Source organism: Phaethon aethereus, assembly GCF_964289735.1.
Source record: "Phaethon aethereus genome assembly, chromosome: 12".
Lineage (NCBI taxonomy): Eukaryota > Metazoa > Chordata > Aves > Phaethontiformes > Phaethontidae > Phaethon > Phaethon aethereus.
The window spans coordinates 23,656,777-23,665,836 of NC_138588.1; the positions used below are offsets into that span (position 1 = coordinate 23,656,777).

A 9,060-nucleotide genomic window follows, 5' to 3' on the forward strand; every position below is an offset into this window, starting at 1 on the left:
ATAATGTGCTGGTGGGACAACACAGCAGGGCGTAAGCAATCCAAGAGGTTCCTGGAGAGCATCAATGACAACTTCCTGACCCAAGTGACAGGGGAGCCAATGAGCAGAAGTGATCTGCTGGACTTCATACTTGCCATCAAGGAAGGGCTTGTTAGGGGTGTGAAGGTCAAAGAGAGCCTTTGCTGCAGTGACCATGAGGTGGTGGAGTTCAGGGTCCTGAGGGGAGGTAGCTGGGTGAAAGTCAAGATCACAACACTGGACTTCAGGAGGGTGGACTCTGGCCTCCTTAGGGGTCTGTTTGAAGCAGTCCAATGGGATAAGGCCCTGAAGGGAAGAGAAGTCCAAGAAAGGAGCTTGATATTCAAGGATCACCTCCAAGCTCAGGAGTGGTCCATGCCGACGACCCAGAGCTGTATCCCACACCTGAGCTCCAACTGCATCCCTGACACGTCCCTCTTACAGTCACATCCTTGTGCCTGACCCCCAACTTCACGTCTGACCCTCTCCCCCTCAAGCTGCATCCTGACACCAAAGCCCATGTCCAACCCCTTTCACAACCCCATTCTTGTTTCCTCCTGGAGCTGCAAGTGCTCCCGTGGGGTTGCAGCGATGTGCAGCAGCTGGGGCCCAGCTGGTGTGCGACACCTTGGGGCAGGGGCAGTCCCCCACGGCACCTCAGTCTCAGCATCCTGGGGTACCAGGGGCAGAGGCAGTGCCAGCCTGGGCAGTGCTGGGGGCTGTGGGTCCCCTGAGGCTGGTGCGAGGGCCAGCACCCAAGGGACAGGACAGGGTGTGGGATGGGACAGGAGGTGGCAGGGTGGGTCAGGGCTGGTATGGTGGGCGTGAAGAGGAGCAAAAGAGGCCAGGGCTGGTAGGGGTGGGGGCTAACACTGGTCTGTCCTGCCTAGTTCCTTCCCAAAACTGCTGCAGTCAGGGGAGAGGCTAGCTTTGTTGCAGAAAGAAAGGGTGTGTTGGGGAAGGCACACTTTTGGAGACCTGTCGGTGGGCCTCTGTGGGGTGGCTCTCGCAGGATATCCTCCATGGGCACATCCCCTAGGGCTGGTGGCTGCAGACAGTTCTCCCCAGGAGCATCTCCCGGGGCTGGAATGCAGGCATGACCCCCAACCACGTCATGGGACAACATTAGGTTATGTGATTAAAGGCTCTTCTCCGTCAACAAAGAGGAGCAGAGGAACAGCAAGAGATGGAGGAACCCCAGGAACCTCCACAGTGCCAGCGAGCCCCTGAGCTGGCTCCTTCCAGGGCTGTCCGTGGGCCAGGAGATAGCACCCATCACGATGGTCAGCGGGGGTAGCTCTCCAGATCACCTCTTGGACTGAGCGGGGGGTGACTGCCTAGGAGTGGGGGACACATGGGGTGCAGAGGAAGAGCATTTTGGGATTGTACAAGACTTATTATGGGATGTTTGGGGGAATCAAAGCTGGGGAAAAGATCCAGGTGGTTTGAGGAGCCACAGATGTGGAAAAATAGAAGGATATAGAAGGGGCTGTGTATCATGGGCCCATGTGAACCTTACAAGGCCAAGTGCAGGGTCCTACACCTGGATCGGGGCAATCCCTGGGATCAGCACAGGCTGGGGGATGAAGGGATGGAGAGCAGCCCCATGGAGAAGGACTTGGGGGTCCTGGTGGGTGAAAAGCTGGACAGGAGCCGGCAATGTGCGCTCACAGCCCAGAAGCCACCTGTGTCCTGGGCTGCCCCCAAAGCTGCGTGGCCAGCAGGGCGAGGGAGGGGATTCTGCCCCTCTGCCCCGCTCTGGGGAGACCCCCCTGCAGTGCTGCGTCCAGCTCTGGAGCCCTTGGCACAGGAGAGACACGGACCTGCTGGAGCGGGGCCAGAGGAGGCCCCAGCGACGCTCCGAGGGCTGGAACAGCTCTGCTGGGAGGACAGGCTGGGAGAGCTGGGGGGGCTCAGCCTGGAGCAGAGAAGGCTCCGGGGAGACCTTCCTGCAGCTGCCGGGGCTGAGAGGGGCTGAGGAGAAAGATGGGGACGGGGTTTTTAGCAGGGCCTGTAGCAACAGGACAAGGGGTAACTGTTTTAAACTAAAAGAGGGCAGATTCAGACTAGGTCTAAGGAAGAAATTTTTGACAATGTGGGTGGTGAAACCCTGGCCCAGGTTGCCCAGAGAAGTGATCAATGCCCCATCCCTGGGAACACCCCAGGTCCGGCTGGACGGGGCTCTGAGCTGGGGATGTCCCTGCTCACTGCAGGGGGTTGGGCTAGATGGCCTTTGAAGGTCCCTTCCCACCCAAACTATTCTGTGATTCTGTGATCATCTATCTACCTACCTACCAATTTGGGGTGTATGTGCCTCCTGCGGATGCGCGCTCAGCCTCGCTGCTGGCTGAAGGTGGGGACATGGAGCCACAGCAGCCTTGGCCACGTCGGGCTGCTGGATTTGGCAGCGTCTGTAGCTGATGGCATAGATTTGCTCTAATGATGAACGTTTATTATGGGCAAAAATAGGAAAAAGGCGGGGGGGAGAGATTGAGAGAGACAAGACGGGGTAAGGGAAACCTCTCCCCAGAGCCCGGCCGGCACGAGAAGCGCTGAGCTCCCGGATGAGCAGCAACCTTGGTCTCGCGTCCAGCGCAGCAAGCTGCGACAGGGATGATGTTTTGTGCATTCTGCTTCATCCCCATTTGTAACGCTATTAGCGTTGCACGCTGACCGGTCGCTGACTTTCCGCGCACAAGCTGTTTTTCATCAATTCTTCACTGTTTAAATGGGTGCCGTTGGCTGTAGCGTGCAGCGAGGTTTGTCCGCGGATACGAACGAAAACCTGCGAAAGAAGGGGTATGGAGAGAGCGGGGGGAGGCTGAGGGGCGAAGCTGTCTCAGGGGATCATCCCCTAGGTCTGGGGGGTGCAGGCAGGGCCCCGGTAGGACACCCCGGACAGAGGCGGGGAGGGCACCTACGAGTCCCTGTATATAGGCAGCACGAAAAGCCTTTCTAAGGCAGCAGAGTGGCGCAGCGGAAGCGTGCTGGGCCCATAACCCAGAGGTCGATGGATCGAAACCATCCTCTGCTAACCGCAAATTCTTTTCTTGCGCCTCCCCCAGGTTTCGTTTAATTTTTTTTTTATTTTTTGGCTCTGGCTCTCCGCACGGCCCAGGTGGCGCGACCGCGGCAAGGGCCCTTACGGGTCCCTGCGCCATCGCTGCGCGGCGCTGGGCGAGATAAAACGGAAGGCCGGGATGACGGGTGGCGGGGGAGAGGAAAAAAGAAAAAAATAGAAAAGGGTGCGCTTGGCCCGTACGGGGATCGAACCCGCGACCTTGGCGTTATTAGCACCACGCTCTAACCGACTGAGCTAACCGGCCGCACTGCGCCCGTTTCCCCCGCACTGCCCCCAACTCGCCCGCCGGCTCCGCGCAGGAGCGGGGAGGCCGCACGCGCCGCCCGGGGAAAAGGTGCGGGACGGGCAAAACAAGAAAGGCGCAAATAGCAGAGGGAGGTTTCGATACATCGACCTCTGCGTCATGGGCCCAGCACGCTTCCGCTGCGCCACTCTGCTACCGCCGCGAGGCGCCTTTATGTACACGTCCCCATCCGTCCTCCCCGCCGCAGCCCTGGGGACGCTCCCGTGGGGGGCTCTGCCCGCACCCCAGCCCTGGGGGGGATGCCGCAGCGGAGGCGTCCCGCAGGGCTGCGGGAGCAGTGGCGGTACCCGCATCCCAGCAGCATGCACATCGCGTGCGCAGTGACATTGACAGCCCTGCTGTCCCTCCAGCCTGGGTGATGGTGAAGGAATGGGCTGTGGTGCGTGGCTGTCACAGGATCACAGAATCATTAAGGTTGGAAAGGACCTCTAAGATCATCAAGCACAACCGTCAACCCAACACCGCCAAGCCCACTAAACCACGTCCCAAAGTGCCACGTCTACGCGTTTTTTGAACACCTGCAGTGATGGTGACTCCACCACCGCCCTGGGCAGCCTGTTCCAATGTCCCATCTGCTGAAAGAGTTTTGGCCTTCTCTCGGGGCTGGAGACTCAGTCGTCCCCCCCCCCCCCCTTGCTGAAAGCTGAACAGACAAAAAGTCCACCTGGGTTGCTATTTTTTGGCTAGCCTAGTAGGAGCTGCCATTCACCTGTTGGATACAACCGCCTACGCATAAGATTTTAGCAAAACAGGCAAGTATCCTGCGGGGAACATAAAAGAATGAAGGTGGGTGTATTTTTACACAAGTTTCTCACAAATCTGGGGTCCTGGTTTGCAAAACTGCTGGCAATTGGGACATTTAAATATTTAAAACAAAACAAAACAAAAGCCAAAAAAAGAACATGGAATCTGGGACCTGAGCTACTCAGTATATCACACACCTCATACCCATCTCAAACTGCATCAGTGTATTCACACCAGCTCCATGGGAGCTCAGGCAGAAAAGGAGGACACCCTGTCAGCATTGCAATTTGGCACCTTGTTTTGGAGGAGAAGCTGAGGCTGTCACCCATGTGCTTCCCTGGGACAGAGCCTGTTTGGCCTTGTGATGGGTTTCTGGCAATGACTTCCTGTCTTCCCCCTCCTCAATCCCACAGCCAATTTCCAGTGGGTGCAAGGAAGTGGGGTGGACCTCCTGGGGGTTGGTGTTACGCCACATCAGTGGTACAGAGATCTTTTGGCTAAGCCCTTTCCTCTTCTTGTGTCCTGGGATGACAGTCCCCGAAAGTTGCCGACCCTTATCAAGATGTTCCCGAACATCTCTGCTTCAGGCTTCTTGCTGAATTTTATTGACAGACTTGGCTGCTAGCATCCAGTCAGTGGGGTAACAGCCAGACCTTGTGCTGGTGCCAAAGTCAGGCCTGTCACAAACCACAGCTCTGTCCCCTGGTCCTGCCTGCTTCAGCCACCTGGGTGTGCAGGACCTGCTAGGACATTGGGACAAGCAACAACAATGACACACCATCTCACATCTCTTTGCCTTGATATCTTAGGGGTGTCACCCAAGGGCTTCATAGAGGTACTAGCTAGCCTAGCTCATGGAGCATGTGCCGCCTGTGTGGTGAGGGTCTGTACCTTGCCCCATGGGGCTACTGAGGTGTGTACCGGGACCACGCTCAGAGAAAGGGACCTCTCACGTTTGAGCGACGTCTGAGTTCAAGAGCTGGGCTGCTGCAGAAGGTGCAGGTGGCATATAAGGGAAAACTTTTTGACCTTGAAGACAGTCAAGCAGTGGAGCAGGTCATGCAGGGAAGCTGTGCAGCCTCTGTCCTTGGAACTTTTCAAGACCCCGCTGTGTGAAGCCCAGAATAGTGTAGTCTGATCCCAACAGCTATCCCTGCTTTGAGGATGAGGTGGGACTAGAGATCCTCTGGGGTCCCCTCACTCATCTCAGGGTTGTTCTGTCTCAAGAGGTATCTTCATATGTATGTTCACTCTGCTCACCTGTGTTACCTGGGAGAACCTGCCTGCTCCTGCAGCCCTTGCCCATGCCTTTCCTTTGGAGGTGCAGTGCTTCTCCTGCCTCTTCCCCATGGGAAACTCCCCGCATTCCCCATTGCTCTACACTTCTCCCACTTGTTGGAGTGGCAGCCCCCAACTTAGGTGGCATATCATATAACAGATATTTGCATTTTTTGCTTTTCAAGACTGACAGAAAATGGATACACAACATGCAAAAGCATTTGGTGAAGTGAAAGGACCTGTATTTCCTGTTTAAAATGTGTGAAATATCCCAAATTTCCACCCTTTCCATGTAAATTTTCCCTTCTCCAACCCATTCTCTCCCCAAAAGCCCCTAACAGTTCCACACCTACAACCTCCTTCTCCCCAAATGTCCCTGCTCAATGTTTTGGCCACTGAGCACATCCTGACACCTACTTACCTATGTAGCCACTTCAAAAGATGATTTCTGTTCTTCTAAGCTTTCTTCTTCTGCCCAGTCTTGGGCTTTTCCTAGCACTCCCTCCCCTCCTTTCCCTCACACGTTTGAGTGTCACGCTTATTAGAAAGAGCAACATGGAGACAAGGACGCAGTACTCACATTTCCAGCCCAAGTGTCCACTGAGCAGCAGTCCTTTGCCCCCCATGCAGTGCCTTCCCACTGGCAGTGGGTGGCTTTTTCCCTTGGCACAGCCTGACAGCTCAGGGAAATCCTCCTTCTCAAGGAGTCCTTTTTAAGGCCAGCCTTCCTGGAGGTGCTTCATGTTTTATCACTCCACTGCTGCATCCCAAAATACTGTTTTCTTTCATTCCCGTGTTCCCATGCTGCATGAATCGGTCTGGAGTTGTACCTCTGTGATATGGTTTTGAGCTGTTCTTCAGTAATTCTTCATGGTACTGATTTGCAAAGAGTTTCAAATAGCAATAGTCACTTCTGACAGCCTGTGGGATCACCCTGGAGATATCTGAAAGCCATCCGGACATCGTCCTGGGCAACTGGCTGTAGGTGGGCCTGCCTGAGCAACGGGGTTGGACAAGATGACCTCCAGAGGTCCCTTCCAACCTCAATCATTCTGTGATTCTATGACACCATGTGGAGGGATCCCTAACCACCCCCACACAGCTGGAGGTGTAGCACGCTCATCTCTCCAGAAAAATAATGGATACAAGGCCATGGACCCTGGATTCAGTTTCCTGACACTCTTCTGGTATGGCAGCTGGAGTCCTTTTGGGCACACCACAGTACATGTGCCTTGACTAAGCCGCAATATAGATGTGATTCGGAATATCCTTAGCTGCCTGCAGTCCCCAGGGTTATCTGTTACATTTGGGTTGGCTGATATAACACAGCTTTATGGGAAACTCAAACCTTTTTGCACTGGAACCAATATAAGATGATGTAGGATATTTCAAGCAGCAGTAGGTATCTGTGTTCAAGCAGCCAAATCAAGCTCCTCTCAGTTGTTCACTCCTTAAATGCTGCTGATTGTGTTGCCTAGATTGTCACTTACTTTGATGGGCATGTGTAGGTGCTGACACGTATAGATACCTACAGTTGGATGTCATAATCTTGAACTGACTCCCATTCTTACATCCAGTCAACCAAATCTCTTTCCTTGCTCTTTACTTTCTGGAGGGAGGAACTGATCACCGTGGGATGAACTATATCAATAAAAATGACAGAAATCTGTTGGTGTATTTTTCCTGAAAATATGCACAACTGTTTTTTCTGACTTTGCCACCATTTTGCTACAAGCTAGGTTTATGTATGCTGGAGTCATGTGTTCTTACGACAGTGATTTATTTTAGATATGTTTGGAAGTTAACCCTTGTGTAGAACAAGGGAAAAAGGCTTAAACATTTTGTAGTTAATGTACAGATTTTATAGCTTATTTTTGCAGTATCTGTAGTATTTTGGACAGTTACATTAAATATATGCATAATACAGATTATGTACATTTCTCATTATTTTCCAAGAAAAGCTAAAATGTCCACACCCTTTACAGAGGTGGAATGCATTAATTCTGTGATTTCTAACCTTTCAAGCATGAACAATTTTCAGAAAATCAGTGAGACTATCTAGGCAGAGGCACCTTGATGAAGAATTGTCTCCTCCCAAATGTCTTCCTCAGAGCATGCTTTACTTCTTTGTTTCGTATGCTGTAGATGATTGGGTTCAGCATAGGAGTTACTACTGTGTAAGAAAGAGCCACCAGTTTCCTCTGTTTGCCAAGAGGCTGGACCTTGGCTTTAAATGTACCAAGCCAGTTGTGCAGTAGAACAGTGTCACCACCACCAAGTGAGCAACACAGGTGTAAAAAGCTTTGGGTCTTCCTTTGGCAGACAGCATTTGGAAGATGGTATGGATTATCTGGATGTAAGAGGCTGCTATCAAGATAAATGGGATGAAAACAATTACAACAGTAGCAACGAACACAAGAAGCTCAAATAAGTATGTGTCCGAACAGACCAGATCCAGAACAGGAGCGATATCGCAAAAGAAGTGCTCAATCTCCTTCGAGCCACAAAAGGGGTAGCTAAATAGCCAACCGGTGAGTCCTACAGAAAGCGGAATGCCAGCAATCCAACATGCTATGACCATGTGAAGACACGCTCTCCTGTTCATTGTTATGGCGTAGTGCAAGGGATGGCATATAGCCACATATCGGTCATATGCCATGGCACCCAAGAGGAAACACTCAGAAGTGATGAAGAATATGACAAAGTAAAGTTGTAGGGCACAGGCAGAAAAGGAGATGACCTTTCTCTCCAACAACAAATCCACAAGCATCTTGGGCACTATGTTTAGCATAAAGCAAATTTCAATCAAAGCCAGGTTTTTGAGAAAATAGTACATGGGGGTGTGCAAGGTAGGGTCAGTGGCTGCAACTATGATGATGTCATCATGACTAGGAACATCAGAAGAATTCCCTCAAAGAGGAAGACCTGAAGAGCGGCGAGGTGGGAGAAACCTTGCAAGGTGAAGTAGGTCTGGTTTCTGAGCCCCGGTGCTTTAGCAGCTTCCATGTGAAAGAGAAACAACACAGCCTGTATAAGCCAACAAGGAAGACATGAGAAGAAAAGTCTTTATAGGGATGAAGAAAAAATAGCGAGCTGCTCTGAAACTGGTTCCATTATTTAGTAAGTGGGACAGTCAAATATAGACAGGCAAATAACATTTCAAGAGACGCACTAAAAAAAAAAGCAGCACATGATAAAAATGAGGTAATAAGAAAAAACAATGAGCTTCAGCGTGGAAGAGCTAAGATTTTCCTTTTAGTTTGTCTGTTTTCCTTTAAGCTAGAATGCTGCCGTGCCTACTTCCTATTTCAGTTCAATCGGCATTTTCTGAAATATGTTTTCATCAACAATTCACCTATTTTATTTTCTGTGTGCAAAATATGAATTAATTTCCTGCAGAACTGAAATCTAATTACATTCTCTGCTCTATTTTTAGGAGAAAAATGTTTTCCCCTGTTTTCGCACACATGCACATATATGTATATATGTATTTCAACCGAATAAAGGAGAATAAAACTGTTGATAGCTGTAGCCATATGCTTGGAGCTTGATGGATGGACAGAATGTATATTTTACTACTTGGGCTCATCACTACTAAAATACAAAATAATGACCTGATTTTTTTAACTATCGT

General features: G+C 51.3%; 1 pseudogene across 1 annotated transcript; it reads right to left on the reverse strand.

The window, feature by feature from the left end:
- Positions 1-7,480: 7,480 nt before the first annotated feature.
- LOC309409213 (olfactory receptor 10A7-like) lies at positions 7,481-8,719 on the reverse strand (annotated as a pseudogene). Its single transcript has one exon. The product of its transcript is annotated as an olfactory receptor 10A7-like (transcript).
- Positions 8,720-9,060: the final 341 nt, after the last annotated feature.